The sequence below is a fragment of the Cydia fagiglandana genome, chromosome 14 (genome assembly GCF_963556715.1).
Source record: "Cydia fagiglandana chromosome 14, ilCydFagi1.1, whole genome shotgun sequence".
Lineage (NCBI taxonomy): Eukaryota > Metazoa > Arthropoda > Insecta > Lepidoptera > Tortricidae > Cydia > Cydia fagiglandana.
Genome location: NC_085945.1, coordinates 13489938 through 13509478, shown reverse-complemented (window position 1 = coordinate 13509478; position 19541 = coordinate 13489938). Strand labels below are relative to the sequence as shown.

The following is a 19541-nucleotide window of genomic DNA, read 5'->3' as shown; positions in this document are numbered from 1 at the left end:
TTAAATGTGAATGTGTTTGTATTGAACTGTGAATTAGTACTGTGTAGTAGTGGGAATTACTTTGTATTTCAATGTAAGTACCTACATAAATGAACTGAGCACTGGGAATTTAATATGCACAAGGGATTTACCTAGAAACAGCGTATTAAATAAAGATAATTAAGAAAGGAATCAAATTATAGGACTGATTTAAGTTTAATTAAATATATTTAAGGAAATACTTAAAACACAGACAGACACACACAGACACGGACACAGAGACAGATTCTTTTTAAACATCCTGGAGGGCAAAATTGAGAGGAAAAGATGCAAAGGAAGGCCCAGGCTTACATATCTCAGCCAAATAAAAGAAAAAGTTTCTGTTGTATCGTACGAGGGAGTTAAAAGGCTGGCCCAGCAAAAAGAAGAGTGGCGATTACTCCACCGACAAGAGCATAGCTCTTAAGTGCTGATGATGAAATACTTAAAACAGAGATATTAATCTAACGCAGTATTATCTTCACCATAAGGACACATGGGGCCCGTGCCCAGGGCCCCCACCTTCAGGGGGCCTCGAAGGATACACAGTAACAGTATATTTGATTACGCATAATAAATCATAGTAGATTAATGTTAGTTTAATTCGCTTTCTTTACTTTCCAAAAAGGCCCCATATTCCTATGTGCCCAAAGGCCAGCACAGTTAAAGATGGCCCTGATCTAACGTATACAGTCTCAGTATTCGTTAGCATCGTCACACACTAAATCAAAACCATGAAATGACCATCTTTAAACCTCGTTACATATAACGACTCAAACCCTCTATATTTTAAACCAATTAATTTTCTAATAACCGACTCTTAAGATTAATGTACGCAACTGTACACCATCCCACCATCTCCGGACTCTTGGTCTGATGCCAAGTGACGTCATCCCAGGTACTCCACCACTTACAAAATGGCGGCGGTTACTAAAATATCTATTGTATATACGACATTTTACACTTAAAAGGGTGTATCGTTAAGAAAGACGTATGTGCCATTAAAGGTAACATGAGATAAGACGTTTTGGCGTAGCGGATCAATGTTGTGGGCACGCATAAAATGCTACGCGGAGCGGCTACGGGCGCCAAAACCGTAGAACCACCGTTACGGCGTAGACGCGCTACGCGACGCGACCGGGTGCAAACTTAGTTCGTTCGTGTATTTGGGTATGTTATTTTATTTGTATTTTTAGTAAGTGAAAACGAGAAATGAGGATTTCAGAGTAAGAAACATAAAGATATTTTAATTTTTGTTTTGGTTTGAAGTTAACTCATTTGAAAACAATACTCTATATTAAAACAAACTAAATTTATTTTAGTATAATTTTTGTTAATTATAATTATTATAAAGTACTTACATAATTATGTAACTCTAATACGTAACTAATACATAATTATGTAACTCTATGCTGAAGTAAACTCGTTGGAAACTTGAAAAAGTTGGGAAGTCGGATGGTGTGGGGAGCTTTTGTGTTAAATGTTGTTCTACGAAGTTTTTAATCGGTTTCGGATGTAGTTAGTTTCAATTTGGAATTCACTCCAATTAAAATAATGGATTTAGTTAACGAAAGTTTCCATGATTTAGTGTTGTCAATAATGTTGGAGAAATCAAACGAAGAAAAAGTGACGAAATGAATATGTATTGTAAGTCAAAAATATAATTTAGGTGAAATAGTAAAAACAAAATCCCTCATTTTAGCTATGGTTTAAATATATGTAAGATGAAAATACTTAATTTTAATTAATAATACATACATATGAATTATAATAATACATACTTACATATGAGTTATCTATAACTTATTATTGTTTTTTTAGCATTAGAAAAAGCGCAAATAAATTTTACGTGTTTTTTATTGAAAAATGCTTACACATATTGCACGAAGAAAATGAAAAAGCAATGCTAAATGTACGTCAGTATTTCAAATATCAATACGGTTTTTAAGAACACTAAGAACACTTTATTTTGTTCCAATTATAGAAAAATTTGATTTACCTAACGTACTTACATTTTACAGTGTTATCTGACCGACCGCGAAAACTACGCAATAATAAGTAGTTACAATTATTTTTTTTAATAATCCGTGGTGGCCCAACAATACGTTGACAAATGATACACTATTATAATAATGTTAATACGTAAGAACTTATTTAAAAAAATGTTGTAAGGAAAGTTACCTTACGTTTTTGCGATAAAAATCTGTCTTCTTCTTCCTCGCGTTATCCCGGCATTTTGCCACGGATCACATAGGAGCCTGGGGTCCGCTTGACAACTTATCCGATGATTTGCGATAAAAATCTGTAACCAGAAACATTTTTTTGACATTAAATGAATATGTAAAAAGTGATATCTTAAATATAAATATCTTTCCCAGAGGAATCGTTTAAATCCATTACATTCTTTAGCATAAATATGCCGCCTTTTTGCATTAATATATTCGCACAACTTTTATGAATATTTTTTCGTCACTTAAAACTTTGATACATGTTGATTTAAATATTTGAGGGATTTTTAATGAACAAGCTACGAATAAGTGGAATTATATTCAATTCAATGTGAAGTTTGATGATTGAATTAGTTATGCGTAAAAAATATAATTTATACTATTGCTTGAATTGAATTGATTTAATGCTTTCTGTACAGGGTGCCTAGCCAAGATGACAATCGCTTGCGTTACGCCAACGAAACGCTTTGTGTCTCTCATGCCAGGATCGCACGTACCGAGTAGAGTGGCGAGACAGTAAAACGAAGTATGAAATTGTTACTCGGCCGAGTAAAAATTCCATTCTTCGTTTTACTGTTTCGCCACTCTACTCGGTACGTGTAACCGAGCCCTCATCAGTGCGACAGTGATAGTTGCGTATCGTTCGCTACGAAGCGTGAACGATTAGCATGTTGGCTACGGACCCAGGTGTAAAACTAATGCAATAAATGAATACCTCAGTAAATACGAAAAATCGCGCGAAATTGCGAATCTAATTATCTTATTTTGTCTTGTTTTGGCTGTACCTACACCCTTACTTTTGTTATAAGATGTGTAAATATTAGACTTATTTACCTGATAGGTATTATTGTGGTCGTTATATTTGCACCAAAAGTAGGAAAGTTAAACATTTTATACTTTAGTACAAACAGCAATACTCCTAGTAACCGTCCATCGGTGAACCTTATTACAAAAAGCAGAAGGTCCACCGATGTACAGTTAACAGTGTGGACGATGGTAGGTACATGTTTTTAAATTGTATTTTTAGAAGTCGTTAAAATTATAGGCCTAATGTCATCGTGACCATAAAACGAGTTGATAGACACCTCATTAGGTACTAAAAATCGACTTCCAAAGTCGATTTTGGTACCTAATGAGGTGTCTATCAACTTTCGACGTTTTCATTAAGCATGACACATGACTCATATCACAACACAAATAAGTTAAAGTAAAATCATTATTAAACAAAGAAAGGAATAAACAAACATAATACAACTTACAAAACTAAAGATAAAAAATTTGCCCCAGGTCGCCGTTGTCGTTATTAAACACTTAGGATTTCCGATTGAACATTGGGCTTATGATCGCACACTGTGGAGATGGAGCATATGTAAATGCCCTTACCAGGATTCGAACCCAGGACCATCGGCTTTACAGGCAGGGTCACACCCACTAGGCTAGACGGGTCGTCAAATCATCATGAATTTAAAAAACAAAACAAGTTTAGATTGTTAAAACCACAAACAAACCTTTTAGGCATTGCCACAGTCGGGGAAAAAATGAAAACTCTTTTGGGAACTCCTTAATGTCTTACAAAAATTTAGCATTTCAAACTTCCGGCGTCAAATGAAGGTTCTATTGTCTAGAGAGGCTGTATCCGGCCTGAAAAAGACGAGACTTTTAATAAAATGTAGAACGAAAAAAAATACATAATTCCTGATATTTGGAGTAGCAAAATTTCTTTAGAAATAAGTTGGTTTTGAAAATTGACTGTCAGATTTTTATAGACTGTATTTTTGTCTAAAAGGCTTTAATCACTCACGATTAGAATTTTTACAAGATTTTATACATCTTTCCTTTAATTTTATTTCGAAGTTAAAGTTTTATGTTAAGTTGATAAGTTTAACTTCTCAAGTTTTATGTTAAGTTTAGTTGATAAGTTTAAGTTTATTTTGTATTTCTAGTTTTATTTCTTGTTTCTTGTTTATTTTGTGTTAAGGTGTGGCAATAAATATTATTTTATTTTATTATTTATTAAGTAATTAAAAAAGCAAGTTTTGTTGTAACTAGGTAGTTACCGGTTATTATGGCTGTGATGCATTAAGTAGCCCGCGCAGAATCCGTTGGGGCACTTCTGTAGGTACTATTAGACGGAACTGCTCATGTTTTTCACGATATTTAATTTGATTAATTATAGTAGTTTGATTAATTGTTAATAAGCTTTGCTCACTTTGGTTTTTAACCTCTAGCCGCCCAGAGACCTATAAAAAGGTCTCCTGTTTCATTCTAATTTCAACTTTGTGTTGACGAAATATAATTTCATTTTGCTCGGCAAGGTTTGACGTATGGGCGGCTAGAGAAAGCCACTTCCGAGTCTCGGAGATCACTTGATCAGTGATCACGTGATGCTACAGAAAATGAAGTTTCGGACGCCTCGGCACGGACCCGGACCGTTCTAGGGTCAAACAGAAAACTGTTTGCGCCTTTTCTGTAGATATGTACAAAAGTTAAGGGCTATAATGGTTAATTTTCTTATTTAACCCTTATCCACGTGAAAAGGTACTCCTTTTATTTAGAGAACTATGATAAAATAATTACCTCCATACCCACAAGCTTAACTTAACTATTGCCCACAGGAGAGAAAAATGTACAGTTCGCACGAACACACTAGTTTTCTCTCCTGTGGGTAATAGTTAACACCTTGTGGGCATGTAGGTAATGATTTTATCATACCTTTTCACGTGGATAAGGGTTAAATAAGAAAATTAACCTTTATAGCCCTTAACTTTTGTGTATGTCTACAGAAAAGATTCGAACACAGTTTTCTGTTTGACCCTCTAGCGTGAGTCATCCATTGTCCAGAGGTCTGTGACTAGTATAAAGTGCAAAACGTGACAAAAAACAATCACAACAACTGATCCAGGAAAAGATGTCGTGATTCAATTAAAAATACAAACAGCGGAGGAAGAAACTTTATTAACAAGATGCTCCGAACGCAAACAAAATGTGTTGTATTTATAGATACTGTTTTTATTACCTAATTATTAATTATAGAAGGAAATTGGGGTCATATAAATTCTCTTGGAAGATGGAAGTGGCGTTTTTTGGGTAATTGCGTACTTTCCTATACTGAAAATAAATTATTTCACACCGTGCACGAAATAAAGCACCAGATAATTATAAGAAAAACATAGATAGCAATTATTTTTAAACATAATTTATATTTAATAAATCGGATGGAAGTATAAAAAGTAGGTGAGTTGACTGTGACGTCACTACACAAGTTTTCATATAGGTAAATTCCATATTAGCAAATCGTTTTGACAGTTCTAAAAAAGAAGCTGATTTGACTAGTAGGAAAGTAGCCAAAGGAATAAATGTACGTAAACGTTTCCTTGTTATCATTCAGTAACATATTCTAATTTTATTTATCTTATACCTTGAAATGAGCAATTCTTGATTATATATATGTATATTGTAGTTATACTTATATATTTATTTATATATTTCGGGGATCTCGGAAACGGCTCTAACGATTTCGATGAAATTTGCTATATGGGGGTTTTTGGGAGCGATTAATCGATCTAGCTAGGTCTTATCCCCGGGAAAATGCGCATTTTTGAGTTTTTATATGTTTTCCGAGCAAAGCTCCGTCTCCCAGATACTTATTTATTATTTTATTACTCACATAAGTAACACAGCATAAGAGTGACATTCCATTTCCAACTGCAGCTGCAATACTGTTCATTTTATTAGGGAAACGCGTCGCTGTCATTGTCAATTTCCATAGAAAATGAACAGTATTGCAGCTGCAGTTGGAAATGGAATGTCACTTTTACAGTAAAACCAAGGCACTGTGAAACTTCAAAATAAAATAAACAAAAACAATCCCTATACCTACACGAAACCAAAATACAACTTAAACATTGGATTTGGGCCACGACGTGATAGCGTGGGTCCGTTTATAAATGGCTTCATATGGACTCTTGAGAACTATCTGTGGGTAATATTTTGCGAGGGAACTCGGACTTCCCCTTAACTGGTTGCACAGCTCGTACGCCTGTTAGTTATATTGCTCCAATTTAATTTACAGTACATTTGGTGCTACTTTACCGCCCTAGAGCGGTAAGTAGTACAATACGTGCCTATGCTGAAAATTTTAAACGCCATATACACTGTAAAACGTTGTACAATACACGTTCGAAAAGGTGATTCGCAACTTGTGTCGATTTAAAACTCTTAGGTCGTGTTTTAATTTATCGCCACTCGTTGCGAATTTTCTACTTTTCACACTTGTATCGTAATATACTATTCAAACCACGAAGTCTTCACTTATTAGCTGTACCGAAAATGCACACATGTCCCATGGCCAGGCGTGGCTCACTCCGCGATTTCGTCGCTTTGCTACAGGTAGCTAAAAGTACATCCGTTCGGCCCCAATTTTGGGGTTTGTCATAAGCCGCGCGTGGCGCTGTCGCCACCTAGCGGCCATATCTGTGCTGATCGTGACAGACGCGTTTTGTTAGAGAGTGAGTCTTCTGTACCTAGTACTATCATTTATTCTGTGCCATGGCACCATCATCACTTGATCACGCTCTTCAATGTTAAAAGCTCTCGCACAAGCACCGAAATAGGTATTAAGTCTTTGCAAATAGTTGTAATCTGTGCAAAAAGTGTATGGAGTTCTGAAGTATGGTGGAGGGTAAAATAGATTTTCTGCCAACAAACTGCAATGCAGTTTTCAGCAACGTAATTATAACTTATTTGGATTAAAAAAATTAATAAAAATACCCAGAAGGTATTTTAGTTTCCTAAAAGCGCAAACTTTATCGTGAGCTTGAAGAGAACCTACAACTCCGTAAACTTCAAGTGAAACCAACTATTACTTCTGCGTATAAAAAGTTTTTTCTAAACAGTTAATTAACTATAGGTATGTCAGGTACAGTCAGTATCAATAGTAGCTAACGATACAATGCGCCAAAAGTATCTGCCGCCCTAGATTTTAAAATTTGTTTCAAAAAATACGTTTTGTTCAATAAATATCAAATGCAAAAAGAAGGCAACGCTGTACGAGTATAAAGCTTTTTTGTGTTAATAGGAATATTATATAGACGTTTCCAAGAATTACCTAATTGAAACTAAGTCCTTACGAATTGTGTTTTAATTCCCACAATGAAGTTAGCAATTATGCTGGCATTTTGTAAGAATTCGTTGTGGCTGTATAATACCAAAATGTCCTACACCAAGAGAAATTATTTTTAATTAACTTAATTTAATTATTGTATCAATCATAAGAGCTTAGTTTCTCATTTTTATCGGATTTATAATTGGGACATGGTTTTTAGTCATCATCATCATCTTCTAACTTTGTCCCGGCATTATACTTTTAGTACCGATGACTTTTTTTTACGACGATATATAATCTGATATTTACCAATCTGTGACGGAAAAAATCGTGAGGAAACCTGACCAGTCTCAATAAGGCCTAGTTTTCCTTCTGATTTGGAAGGCCAAGTGGAGTCACTTCTGGTCGAATAATTAAATAATTAAACACACTAATAATAAAATTAAACATGCCCCGCTGCTGGCGGCACCCTAGGTTAGGTTTTATATAATGTGTTTATATGTATTTTTATTGTTTTGTAAGTGTTTTATATTTTATAAAAACGCTAGCCTAAGAAGGATGATGAATAAAGAAATTAAACTTTTAAACATAGACATTAATAAATTCCATACCAATCCATTTCCGAGTTCGACCATACTAAGGCAAGATTAATCGACTTAATACATATTGAAACAAAAGGCAACTAATTGTATTACTGCACCCTGAAGTGAAACCTGAAGGCTCAACTTTGATTAAGCATTCCCTTTAAGTTAATAACTTTTGACAATTATGATTTATTACCCATACGTTAATTGTAACATGTTGAAAATGGTTTCTAATCTGTTTGTTTAAAATTGCACTAAAGAGGGTCTTAATAATAGCCAAGATGACAATTTGACTATCGTACTACGAGAATATTTTAGCAATAGTAATGCTGCATCTTTTAAACAATTTAGATAAATAGAGAAAAAGGGCTTTTTCTTCCCTGTTAGGAGGGATCAAAGTGGCACTATTCTTCCCTGCTAGAAGGGATCAAAGTAACACTTTTCTTTTCTAGCACACTATTTTTACATTTTTTTGCACATTATTTTTTTAGCTTAAATAATCTGTTTAAGCATCATAATTCCCTCATAGGTGATGTGAAAAGCAGGATGTGTCACACGGTATCAAAATTATTTCGTCTTGGGCGTTAACACTTGAATCCCTCATTACGCTCAGGACTCTACTTTAGAATCCATCGCTTCATTCGGGACACAATGTACGCCTTTGACGGAATAAGTATCATTTTGATCCCTTGTAACACAAACTACTATTTTTGTTTTTACAGCGGCAATAGAAAGAAATACGTATTATCTGAGGATTTCAACTGTCAGCCTGGGGGATATGATATGAGACAGACATATCCTCTATCCGCCCAGTGACCTATAAAAAGGTCTTCCTTTCCATTATATTTTGAATCTCTAATTCGACATGACACTGCATGAGTCCATCTTTGAAATAATCGGAATATAGGTACCTACTTAAGAGGAAAGGGATCGACGGCATCTCCATATAAATGTAGTTCTCGTTTTCCTCTCTGGATATTAATATTATAGAGCCTATACACTATTTGATTATTTACACTATTTGACTATTTACACTATTTGATGTATTGACCACCGCTTCGTTATTTGTTTTTTAATTTGGTTTCATAGTTAGTATAGGAGCTTTTTAAAAATTATAATAAAGTAGAAGAGATGAGAAAACAATTCAGATAAAATATAAGATACAATGAGGAAGCGAGAGGAAACAATATTGTAGCTATAATTCCAGTCTCTAAGACATATTACATGCTATGAATATTATAGCGGAAGAAATAAAATTGTGCTTTACTTAAAATTGATTGGCTGCCGTATTCGAACTTCAAGATATTCACAAGAGACGACACGTACTAGATCCATTCTAGAAACGTTATATAGTGTCACTTTTACGCTAGATAGAGTAAGATATCTATTAGATGTGAATTAGATCTCTAAGTCATATCCTGTGGACATTGTTCAAGAGTATCTACAGAATCGCGCAAATGACAAATTTGACAGGTCAGATCTTAAACATATCGTGGTGATGTCTAAGAGATGTCTAATAGATGTCTATTTCATAATCCGAATCGGGCCCTGGGTCTCAACAATATTGTATTCTTTGGTCTCATCTGAACAAAGAGGTAACGTTTGTAATTTCGAAGTAAAATACCCCATTAAGGAAAGCTTTTTTATATGCTACGTCAGTGGCTTTCGGCCGCTAGTTACAGTTATAACAATTTAATATCAATAAGGAAAGGGTTTAATATTAGAAAAAAATATTTATAAGGTAGATACAAATATTAAAAATAAAAATAAAATAACTTATCTATAAAATAAAACTAAATTAAAACTAAAAACCAAAAAAATAAAATAAAATTAAATTAAAATATGTCTAAGAAATTGGGCCCCTTTGCTGGCACCATTTCCCCGCTGTATTGCTAAACTAATAAGTTGGGCGAGAAAGCTGCCAGCTCTTCGGTCACCAGTGAAGTCTACAATCCTTTTTGAAAGTTCCTTAAAAAGTTTAATTAGAATTGGCCAAGTTAGAGAACATTCTGACAAATACTGCCTAATCTAATAAAGCCTGTACGTACCTACCTATCTATTTAGGTCTTGACGTGTTTTCATCATTATCATTAACTTAAGAGTTATTAACTCTTTAACATGTTTTCATCATCATCATCATTAACTTAAGAGTTATTTACTCTTGTCGGTGGAGTATCTTCCAGATTTCCCTATGTAGAAAGTGTAAGTACAAGTATGTACAAGTATATTTACAACAATTATTTACATTAATTTACAAATTCCACTGAAGAAGGTAGAGAGGCAATAGAGAGTACTCTCTCCAGGCGGGTGTTATGCCTGGGGACCGAAGTCCATTGAGAGTTGGTCGGAAGTTATATATATGGAAACTAACATTATAACTCCGTCAGCGCGATGTAGGTCTTACATACTAATTGCCTTCTAGACGTAGTATCTTCTTAGTAGTTTGTGCGTTCTTAGCTTCCTAACGCCATCTGTTAGAATATTGTGGCACGGCGTTGGCAGTGACAGCTAGAGGAGCCGCCACATCAGCCCCCCTTTGAGCGGAGGGGTCAGCGACGACGTATGAAGTGTGCAGCGAAACCAAGTGTGGCGAGTGAAGATGCTCAGAGTCACAGGCGAGCAGAGCGGCTCAGAGCCAGTGTGACGAGCGTAGTTGCTCAGAGCCAGAGAGGCGAGCGGAGAGAGAGAGAGAGAGAGAGAGAGAGAAATGGCTTGCTGCGAGGCGGCGTCACCAGGATCTTGAGGTCTTCATGGCTGTCCAATGTCGGAAGGTCACCAATGTGGAAAGAGTATCAGTACCTATCTTGCGCCAGCTCTCTTTGACATGAAATGAAATTATTTATTTGTACAAAAATGGGTATACATAAATGATCTTATTCTATAGACAGTGTCTATAGAGTGTGTCAGTGTGTTTTTGATACGACACGACCATTACTTTTTCCGTCACCTTTTCATTGTTTATTTGTAAAATTTCTACTTTTTCATAGTTTGTTAAATTTAAATTTCTGAGAACATTTCCTATAGAAATTTGGCAATTTCCGATTAATTTATCACAAGTTAAATTGCTACAAAGAGTTCTAGCGCACACGATATTAGTTTAAATATTAAAATTGTCCATACTATTTTAACCAAACGGGGTTCCAAGTTCCGAGTCAGCCTCGGAACAAACTCAATTTCAGCTGCAACACTGTTAGTTAAAATCAATTAACAGTATGCAAAGTGCGCCGTTAAAATTGAATTTGCCGTGTTTAATTTTATTTTATTCACCTTGTGAAGAACCTACGCTACATACCTACTACTATATACCTAGCTACCTACTATATACCTACGCTGTGGCCGCTACGAGCGCATGTATTCCAGTCAGGCTTATCTCACATGATATCTTATGTTTCACCACTGAGACAAATTGTCACCTGACGATTTCCCGCACATTGCTGGTTCAATTTTTGTTTATTACTTCTTCTTCTTCCTCGGTCCCTCATTGCTGAGGATCGCGATCATGTATGCTACGTCTCCACAGTGTGCGATCATAGGCCATATGGATCACGCACTGCATGTTGCCGCCAACCACCCTCTTCACAACATCAGAACATCTCGTGGGTGCTTTTCCTCGCGCTCGCTTGCCCTCTATTTGGCCCAAGATAATCTGCCTTTCTAGGTCGTGCTTTTTAGATCGCATGATATAACCAAAGAAGCTGAGTGCGCGTTCTTGACATTTTGTAGAGAGCCGTGTGGTGATCTTCAGCTCCTTCAGCTTTATTACTTAAACAAGTAATAAACAAAGATATTTTTTTACAGAAAATTGTCAGTGTCGTATAATTTGTCAGCATGGTGATTTCACCATGCGCGGATCACTGTAACATAATTGTTATTTCTTTTACACCGTAAGTGGTCAATATTCAAATACGGGAACTCCTGCTTCGTAGGCAGGGTCACCGCCGACTAGGTAGGAGACCGTAAAAAAATACGTTTATTGGCCCGTTAACTTTTGACGAAGCTAGCTAAACTTACAGAACCTTAACGCTACAATATGTGGTCCCTAGTAGCCAACAGACACGCACCCTAAAAAAAATGACTCGTAAAAAGAAGTGTTTTATGTCAGTTTTATTGTAAAGGTTAGGATTGCTACCGTGATCAAACATCCGCAGCCTCATTTTGAAGCCAATCTAATTTACTGGTTTACTGCCACTGCCCTACTAAAGTATAAGTGTTAGGTACCGAAGAATAGGCTATATAGGTAATACGTAATACTACAATGCTAACGTCAAGATATAAATAGAATCCCGGGTGAAATAACCATGTTAAAACAAACATAAAACATGGAATAAACATAAATTAACCGTTATCCCTTGATTAATAGTATAACCCCCTTATTCATAAACGTTTACTAAAGTTGATAAGCCGATAATAATCGTTTACTTTGTCCCTTTCCATCATACCAATACGTCGGAAAGGGACAAACGATTATTATCGGCTTGTCAACTTTAGTAAACGTTTATGGATAAGGGGGTAAAACTATAAATATATACTCACGGGAGTTTTACAGTTATAATAAAAAAAAACATGTATCAACTTTAACTCGCTGTAGGTCTTAAATTGACATTTAAAATTAAAAGTGGTCAAAGAAACTTAAAAAATATTTTTGGATCACTATATAATGGTGTTATTTTAGGATCAATACAATGAACCTTTATCGGGATTCTTAAAGTTTTTTCTCCTTGTTTTGCATGACTAGTAGTGACTAATACCATCCATACTTCTTTCTAACACACATATAGTCGCACCAATAAAAGTCTGCAGCGGATTTGATAGCCCACGCAGTGTAAGTGTTATTTATACGTCGTAATTTCATAGAAGTTTGACGTTTAAAATGACACTGCGTGGGCTATCAACATAGCTGCAGACTTTTTACGGTCTAACTCTACCAAGTCCCACACTGAGATCTAACGAATAGACCGATTTGTTGTTGGTAGGCAAATGTAGCAAACCAAAGTAGAACCAAACTATCAGTGTTGTTAGGTCCCTTCGGAGTACACTATCGTTACGCTGACTGTACCGTATAAATGTGTAAAATATACATTTTGCGAATGCTAAATTGGTGTACTATTTAAAATTGATAGCGTGCACTAATCCGTTTTATATTTTCAAAAAGCCGTGTAATGTGTCCGTGCATATACGAAATAAATAAATATGAAATACGTATCGTAACTGTAGAAAAACAAAAGCGAATCGAATTTACGTAAATACACCGAGGTGTGTAGGCGGCATGACGTATAACAAGGAAGCCTATTTAAGTTCTATAGAAATCAACTTAAGTAATTTGACAATACGGCTTTTAAGTCGCTGGCCCAATATTACATGGTTCTATGTTTCACTTTAATCGAACTGAAATTTGAACATTGTCATAGGGTCCGATTCGGATTATGAAATAGACATCTATTAGACATCTTTTAGACATCACCAAGATACGATAACGATATGTTTAAGATCTAACCTGTCAAATTTGTCATTTTCGCGATTCTGAAGATACTCTTGAACGATTTCCACAGGATATATGACTTAGAGATCCAATTCACATCTAATAGATATCTTACTCTATCTAACGTAAAAGTGACATTGGTTGCCCGAATTGCGTTGCAAAAGAGAACTAGTTGTTATCTAAACTATAACGTATCTAGAATGGATCTAGTACGTGTCATCTCTTGTGAATATCTTGAAGTTCGAATACGGCAGATAGTGACTTTAAGTTGAATTTCAATTATCTTGAAAATGTAATATTGGGCCAGCCTGTGTTGAGGCTGTTAACTGTGTGTTGCTGCTATTAGAAATATCAAACCATAAAATTGATTTCAAAGATAGAATGGGGCTTAATTATTTGTTAAACTGCTCAGAATTTATACCATTGCAGTTTTTTATTTATACAGGGAAAATATTTGTTGGACTATAAATAATTTATTGGTTGTTTTTAGGTAATTGCTTAACTAAATGGCCGGCCAGTTCTTTATTTATTAGTGATGATGTAGGTACGCAATATACTTTTCACCACACCAGCTCGGAAAAGCTCGTTGCACTTCAAAAACTGATAGCAAAGTTGCATTTTATTCACATGTGAGGCAAAGTAATCAAATGCAAATTTTGAGTTGTTTTCTTATGTTTGCTGGTAGAATTGACTTTTAAATGATAATTTTCGATGATAAATGTTTAATAACATTCATTTGGATTTAATTTCATTTGATTTTGTTTGATATTTTACATTTTATATTTGATTCGGGTTGGTGTGGTGAAAATTTTTGTGTTTCACTTGCGGGCAAATTTTGTTTAACCCTCGTGCTCTGAAACCCTCGCAACGCTCAAGATTCCATTTTTCGAACCACTTGCTAGGCTCGTGGTTCAATTTTGGAATCTTTCGCTTGCTCGGGTATCAATTAATACCACGAGCGGTTAAACAACAACTTTGCCCCCTTGTAAAACAAATAACTATAGTAATCTACAATGTAGATTCTACATTTCTTTTAACTTCTTGTTATTAGTATGCCCGAAGGATTTCTTTGTAGAGCTGAAATATACATTTGTTCAGCGACTTTTAAAAATAACTTGTAGTTTGATTTTTAATACACTTTAAAGGTATAATACACTTTATAGACGCAATGTATTGCGAATTTTGTTTTATTTAAGGCTTGACAAGCAACGTCAATCACAATGATATGGCGTGGCGATGGCGTCTATTGAAGATAATGTTTATTTTGTATGAAAAATAGGGAGTCTAAATACTACATAATTTTTAAAAGTTGTTGAACAAAAGTGTCACCGTTTGAGGAGTACAATCTATATTTTAATTATTTGCTCGTGTTACAGGCTACACCCGGTATTATGAAATAGGGTATAAATATATTACTACCTTATTATGCAAGAAAAATAGGTACTGGTAACATTATACTCAAATAGCCTAAAGGCAAGTCAAAATGACATCGTCACGAATAAAAGCGATTTGGCTTGGATTACACGAGTTACAGGAAAAATATTAGATTTAATTTTATGTAATCCTGTATCTGGAAGAGTTTCAAGATTTTCCCCTTGATTAGTTTTTTAGGGTTCCGTACCGCAAATGGAAAAAATATAGGATCACTCGTGCATCTGTCTGTCTGTTTGTCCGACTATTCCCCGCCCCCCCAGACCTTTATCTCAGAAACTAGAGGTTCTACAATTTTGAAAAAAGTACCTACACAAAATAGTTCTTTACCTATACATGACAGGAAAACCTATTAGAAATGTGCAGTCAAGCGTGAATCGGACTTAATAACTTCGTTTTTGATTCCACATAAAAATGCATTGTTAAAATTGGATAATGTACGGAACGCGAGTCCGACTCGCACTTGACCGGTTTTTTATAATTTGGCTTCATTTTAACGGATACAGCCGTTTTATTTATTTTTAATTTACTTTGCCACTCTTGTACATAAAATGGAACTTTCTTATCATTTTTTAAAGAATAAAGAGTACCTTTATTACGAGCTGGTGTGGTGAAAACTAAATTATAGCTAGATAAAGGTTTAACCATATCAATTGACTATTAAAGAAATAAGTTGCAGTTATATTTGCTGCCAATTTAAATATCAAACTGGGGTATAGGTGAATAAAAAAATGTATTAGCTTAGTACCTGTAATTAGTCTGAAGTTAATTGATTCTATTGTAGAACGACAACTAAGCAATTTCTATTTAAGTTAACATATAGAGTGTGTAATTGGCGTACGGTATAAATACGTCTGTAGATATGAACAATAAATTACATTATTAATTTAACCAACACAATGGAATCAATTAACTTAAGGTTAATTGAAGGTTAAATTTTTGCTATTCACCCAGCTCGGTAGTAAAATTTGGTTTAGGATTGTTTGGTGACAGACAGACAGACGGATGGACAGACGGACAGCGGACTCTTAGTAATAGGGTCCCGTTTTTACCCTTTGGGTATGGAATACTAAAAATTACCGTATGTAGATTTAATTTTTCTTAATATTGAAGGTCTTTATTAGCTTACTTAGACGAAGGCCAAAAAAACAAGTCAAATTACTTACGTAAATTCAATTGGGACCTCAGCCTGTATCTAGCCAGTGTTGTAGGCCCGGATTTTAACATGCTCTCATAAATATTTAACCGAATTTTCTGAGGGAGCAAAACAAAGGTCTAAGGTAAATGATGAGATTATTTGAATGCCATTTACAAGGGTTTATCTACATTTATTTACTTTTTATTTTCGACACTACATACCTACCAAAATAACCTACTGAAAAGGGTTTCCCTATTTTACTTACTGGAAACCTAAAACGATTACCGAATTATAAACATCTGCAACGATTTCGATAGCATACGCAGTGCAAGTGTTATTTATACGTCATAATTTCACAGAAGTTTGACGTTTAAAATAAAACTTGCACTGCGTGTTCGATCAGAATCGTTGCAGACTTGTCTTCGTCGGAGTCTACTATGAGGATGTCTAAAAATAATTTCTGCATTGCATAAATAATAATAGAAGTAGGCAGCAGTTTAATAATCATCCTGATATATTATTTTTGCGTCAAATATATTAATAAATAACAACAATTTATAAAGAAACTGACAGGCCAATTCGAACAAAAACTGACATCAGAATCATATTTGAATTATGTTATTTATGTCATACTTATAGATGTAAGCATTATTGCAACAGCCTTCCATAGCAACAGCTTTATATAAAAATATACCGGGTGTGGCCTGTAACATGAGCAAATAATTAAAACATAGATTGCACTCCTCAAACGGTGACACTTTTGTTCAACAACTTTTTAAAATTATGAAGTAGATATTTAGACTCACTATTTTTCATACAAAATAAATATTATCTTCAATGGACGCCATCGCCACGCCATTTCATTTTGATTGACGTTGCTTGTCACGCCTTAAACATAACAAAATTCGCAATACATTGCGTCTTAGAATAAATTTTAAAGTGTATTTAAAATCAAACCACAAGTTATTTTTAAAAGTCGCTGAAAAAATGTTGGTCAGTATGAGGAGTACAGCCTACAGTTTAAATTTTTGCTCATATTACAGGCCACACCCGGTATATTATAATATATTCAATCATATAAAAAATTACATTCCTTAAAAAAAAACATAAAATATATATCTATACAGTATGTAAATCAACGAAAAACATTTACTCAAGCCCGTTAATGAATGGGTCACACTGAGCAACTTTCACTATGGCACCAACCCCGAAATCGCAAAAAAAAAAATTGACTCTCCCATAGAAAATTTCAATGCTAGATCAGCAAAATGTATGAAACGACCTAATTTTTTTTTCGCGATTTAGGGGTCGGTGCCATAGTAAAAGTTGCTTAGTGTGACCTACACATTAACAGGTTTGAGTAAAGGATTTTCGTTAGTTTACATACCGTATAGATGTCATTCTGATATCAATGTACGTTCGAATTGGCCTAATAGTACTGTATATTTATTGCGAAAAAATTAACACTAGTATTCAAAATATTTACTTATAAATTCCGTTTTGCTCACAAGCCAGGAATTAATATTTTTATCACGGCTGTGAGTAACGCAATATAGGAAATACATTTTAGCTTTTATTTACTATTTCAAAAGCGTTTTTTTATCATTAAAATCTAGTTTATTTTGGTGCTTTTCCACGGTCTCATTTCTCTATTTCTCGTTATTTTTCCTGACAAAAGCACTAGTTAATACATTTGCACATTAAAACAAACAACTTGTTTTCTTTGATACCGTAAAATGGGGTGAGTTGGGTGAAACATGTGAACACTGAATGGTGTATATATAATAAGTGGTGCGGACGTTTGTATTTTAGTTTGTATTTTATTTTGGGTAGTTCCATGTCATAACTTTGACGATAAAGAGGAAAACCCACCTCACCCCGTAGTGTCTCGTATTTGGGGTGAGAGGGTTTTTCATTTCATACAAAGGTGATCTTGGAAGATTGTTGGATCGATTTTCTTTTATTATGCGTATTACTATAGCCCCATTTTAAATTGGAATACATTATTTTTGTAGCAGTTAAAATCCCTTCTCAACCCCCTCTCAAACCTTCTCACCCCCCTCTCAAACCTTCTCTCCCCATTCATAACCCAACTCTCCCCGGGAAACCTACTCACCCCGTTTTACGGTACTGTAGTTAAAATGCTAGAGATGTGTTATGTAGTTAAAATGATGAGATGAATAATTAAGTATGAACAGCTTTTGATGTCTTGCACGATGCTGAGACACAGTTCGCCCTCCTAACTGAACAAAAATACTCGTAAATTTGTTATCAGTACTAATTTCTATGACAAATATACTTAGCTTCTTTCCTCATGCTTCATAGTTTCCTTGTACATTCGTAACTAGTAAACAGCTGTCTCGAAGAAGATTTATTTTGCTAAAACGATTCTAATAAATGAATTTCTTATGAAACTGCACAACGGGATTTGTATAAAACGCCTTATTTACTGTATTTACCGAATTTCCCGATAGATGTCGCTTTTTGTTTCTAGAACTAGCGAACGGTTGTCTGTCGTAGAATACATAGGATTTTTAACTTATTTTTGTATATTGAGACGATTTGTGTGCCAAATTAAACATACTTCTGTTTATAAAAACAAGGTGTTTGATTGAAGCTGCTTTCCCTTCGAAACCAGAGTCCAAGATTGTACAGGATTTAATCGCGTATTTAAGTTTTAAGATTTACCTTAAAAGCAGTTTCATAATGTTAAATTATAATCGTGAAAGTTTAAATCAATGAATTTCTTAAGTACACTCCAGGCGAAAATATTCAGAACCTCAAGATTGTCGGCAGATCAAAGCGTTTTAATCCTAAATGAAAGCATGTATGCCAAAGATTACCGTTACATAAATTTGTTTGAAACCAAAGCCTGACAAATGCCTTCTTTTGTGCCCCCTATAATCCAGAAAATGTATCGAGTGAGATTTTAATCTGGCCCCAAGATCTCAAATAGAAGCACGGCATTTCTTTCAAAACAACTTATGTCATACTTCACTGAATTTTGAAACTCAACCTTATGTTATTTCAGATAAGGAGTATTTTTAAAGAACTAGTTAAACGGAATTACTATATTTTCATGTGTCTGAAAGAAATCCAACCATATTTATGGGAGATGGAATAATTATTACGTTTAATATGCTTCAGCTGTTTTAACTTAATAGTCATTAGGATGGTGAAACCTTTGAAATGGCAAATTTGTTTATATGTGTATTTTGTGTGCCATTCCTAAGTTTTTTTTTTGTAAGTTAAGTTTGACCCGGACCCGGGTATGTCCTTAAACTACGTCCAAGACCACCGGTGGACGGGTAGCAGCGTCCCTCAAATTCGGTGTACTCGACTGCGATCGCCAACCCGCCTGCCAAGCGTGGCGATTATTGGCATTCACCCCCCATAACAAGGTGGAGGCCTATGTTCAGCAGTGGACGTCTTATGGCTGAGATGATGATGATGATGAAGTTAAGTTTTAAAGTTTGCTTTACAATGCAACTCATACTTACTCGTAATTTTTTCCTTATTTAAAAACTATATTTATTTCCTGTTATACTATCAAACGTTA

At 34.8% G+C, this 19541-nt stretch overlaps 1 protein-coding gene across 2 annotated transcripts in view; it reads left to right on the top strand.

The window, feature by feature from the left end:
* Positions 1-736: 736 nt before the first annotated feature.
* The window catches only part of LOC134670549 (FMRFamide-related peptides-like), a 37361-nt gene continuing 18556 nt past the window's right edge, over positions 737-19541 (top strand). For both annotated transcript variants that reach the window (XM_063528358.1, XM_063528356.1), the window contains exon 1: positions 737-1188. The gene's annotated coding sequence lies outside the window, so the exon portion shown is untranslated. The remainder of the gene's footprint in view (positions 1189-19541) is intronic.